At 37.2% G+C, this 3,535-nt stretch overlaps 1 long non-coding RNA gene across 1 annotated transcript in view; it reads right to left on the reverse strand.

Moving 5' to 3' along the window:
* Positions 1-1,955: 1,955 nt before the first annotated feature.
* The window catches only part of LOC112128079, a 4,493-nt gene continuing 2,913 nt past the window's right edge, over positions 1,956-3,535 (reverse strand). The window contains exon 3 of the long non-coding RNA XR_002910852.1: positions 1,956-2,624. This is a non-coding gene — a long non-coding RNA (uncharacterized LOC112128079). The remainder of the gene's footprint in view (positions 2,625-3,535) is intronic.

A 3,535-nucleotide genomic window follows, 5' to 3' on the forward strand; every position in this document is an offset into this window, starting at 1 on the left:
GATACGTTTTAGATTTCACTGCACTCATTTTCCACTATTTAATAATAAACTTTGTATCGACGTAGTATCGCCATCAAGTTACAATTCAGAATGACTCCAATTCCTGCAGGCACAACATTTATATCGGCGTGAACGAAAGTCTCGAATGTTCCCGTCAAACGCGCCGCCCGAAACTAGACTGTACTGTCTCTCGTTGTTTCTAGACTAGACTGTACTGTCTACTAGTCTAGAAACAACGCGGCTTTTCTTTGACAAGTGCCGCGCGTTCCTTTGATAAAGCCACCTTTTGCCGCAAGCAGTGTTATTTTATTACGTAATACATTTTTGTAGTTTAGTTACCTACCTACTTATTAAAAATTTTTTTCTTCTCGAGATCTACTCAAAAAGCACTCGCGATCGACCAGTCGATCGCGATCGACTGTTTGAGCACCCCTGGTTTAAGGATATTGCTGAACGAAATTAAACATATTAGGTATGCAGAACAAAGTCAGCCTCTGCTGGGTCCTCGGATACTTGGGAGTAGAAGGCAACGAGAAAGCGGTCACCCGTGGAAGGCAAGGAGCTGCCACACTGCTGACAGGACCTGAACCCTTCTGTGGCATAGGAACCCACAGTATTAATGAGTATCTAAGACAGAAGGACAAAAAGAAAATGAAGAAACAATGGAATTCACACATTTGACACACGCAATCCAAGAATCTCTTATCAAATTTCGGAAGATAAGAAATTACAGAATGTGTCAAAGGAAGCTGGAACCAACTGCGAATCCTAATTCTTCTTAGGACACTTAGGATTCTAACAGGACACAGCAAGCTAATGGACACTTGAAAAAGATTGGAATAAACCAAGACGGCACATGCAGATTCTGCAAAGAGGCAGAGGAGACACCAACACATCTACTAACAAAATGCGGTGCTACACTTGCCCGCAGGAAGAGGTGTTTTGGGATGTATTATATGACCATAGAAGAGCTTCAACCTCTGACACCCAGCCTATTAATCAAGTTTCTTGATGAAATAGGACTCACGGATGTGTTTAGGCAGAGAACGTGGGATACAATAAGTCTTAAAGGGCGCAGTATATGACACCCCGACTATAACATCTACATCTCCACACACACACACACACACACGCGCGCGCGCGCACACATAATATTACCTCTCTTTCAGTGTATAATAAAAATGTGTATAAACAATCGGTAGTCACCAGTGATAAGAAAAGCATGTATTTAATTTGTATTTTAATAAATTCTATTACTTCAATTTTTACAGCGATCTGCGCTGAGTAAAACATTATTACACAACAATTTAAAAAAATCAATCCAACTGTAATAACTTTTTATTGTGTTATTTCAAGGCAAACATTTCCCATTGTTAGACGACAAAAAGACAGATATTAATTACACTGGACTACTGGAATAGGATGTCGCCTGAACAGACGTCAATATTTCAAGAGGTTATCTTACATTTCAAGTTGGACTAAAAATTACCTGTTGTCCACAGCCATATATTTCACTGGTTTCAGGTTTCTTCAACATTTCACAACTTTATTAATTTCTTCCACAAAGTCCCTCGAATCATATTAAAAGCAGACTGCTGGATTATTATACACGGTATCGCGTGAACGGTCGTCAAACTTTTAGGAAGTTATCCTGCATGTCAAATTGGATTAAAAAGTACCTCTTGTTTAAAGCTCGATTCCCGGTTATATTTAAGATATTTCACTTTTAAGGGTACTTCAACCTTTCACATCTTTATTAATTTCGACCATAAAGTCCCTCGTATCCTTTGAAATTCTGACTGCTGGATTATTAAACAGGATCTTTTGTGAACATACGGCAATTCTTCAGGTCAAATTGAAATAAAACTTACTTACTGTGCAAAGAATTCTCAGATTATATTTAATATATTTCATTTTTAATGTTACTTCAACCTTTCACATGTTTATTAATTTCTTCCACAAAGCCTCTCATAACCCATGAAATTAATTGATTACATGAAATTAATTATAATGCCGGGTATCCTGTGAAGAGACGACAATACTTCAGTATGTTATCCTACATTTCCATTGAACTGAAAATTACCTATTGTTCAAACACAAATTTTGTATTTCATTGGAGATATTTCAATTTTCAGGTTAGTTCAACATTTCCTAATTTTTTCGATAAAGTCCTTTGTTTCCCATGAAATGTTTATCCGACTTTAAATTTGATAAGACAACTGGAAGGAGCTTAAAAACGCTATTTTGTATATTTTTTGTGTGCAAAAATGCAGTCACATAATAAAATATTGTCAAAAATAAGTAAAAAATAAAACTTTTGGCTGTTTCTCCTTATCTAATGTAAGATATGAATCTAAGTAAGATTTCTTGGTTCTATAAGTGCTGACAAATATGGCGCCTCGAGAAAGTTAGCCCTTACTCATGAGAATTAAAAAATGTTTATCGTCCAAAATCGTCGTCTCAATTAAATAAAAATTCCCTATCTTTTACAATATTTGTCGTTTTATCCCTTGCTATGGGGGATCGTGAAGCCACTGCTGCAGGGCCGCTTCTGCCTGTATGAGTCGATGGTCTTCTGGTGGCATAGTCGTCGGCGATCGACGCACTGTACGAGCCCAGCGAAACTAAGACAGTTAGAAATAGATAACATTAGAACATGATCAGAGTTTATTGGTACGTAAATATTTTTCACTGCCAAATTTAACACGTAACTGTATTTCTTGAATCTTCCGCAGAACTGTTTGTAACTTAATTTTTCACACACTCACACACACACATTTCTGGACAATATTATTCGACCCAGTATTAAAACTTCAGTATCCAGCAGGAGTACAAGTGCAAGCTTTTGCAGATGACTTACTGATAGTACATCTGGTAAAACTAAACTGGAATTGGAAGCGATAGCTAATAAATGCTTGTTTTTGATAGAGAAATGGACAGTGGATAACAAGATACCATTAAGCGGAGAGAAATCTAAAGCCATGTATATATATCACTAAAAGGCAAAGTTTATGATATGAGTGTTTATTGTAGAGGAATGAAACTGAAATTCATGGACGAGAAACGTTACTTGGGCATCATATTTGATGAACATTTAAATTGGAATAAACACCTAGACCAGGGGTGCTCAAACGGTCGATCGCGAGTGCTTTTTGAGTAGATCTCGAGAAGAAAAAAATTTTTAATAAGTAGGTAGGTAACTAAACTACAAAAATGTATTACGTAATAAAATAACACTGCTTGCGGCAAAAGGTGGCTTTATCAAAGGAACGCGCGGCACTTGTCAAAGAAAAGCCGCGTTGTTTCTAGACTAGTAGACAGTACAGTCTAGTCTAGAAACAACGAGAGACAGTACAGTCTAGTTTCGGGCGGCGCGTTTGACGGGAACATTCGAGACTTTCGTTCACGCCGATATAAATGTTGTGCCTGCAGGAATTGGAGTCATTCTGAATTGTAACTTGATGGCGATACTACGTCGATACAAAGTTTATTATTAAATAGTGGAAAATGAGTGCAGTGAAATCTAAAACGTATC

This window comes from Cimex lectularius, unplaced genomic scaffold (assembly GCF_000648675.2).
Source record: "Cimex lectularius strain Harlan isolate CLEC.00 unplaced genomic scaffold, Clec_2.1 scaffold535, whole genome shotgun sequence".
Lineage (NCBI taxonomy): Eukaryota > Metazoa > Arthropoda > Insecta > Hemiptera > Cimicidae > Cimex > Cimex lectularius.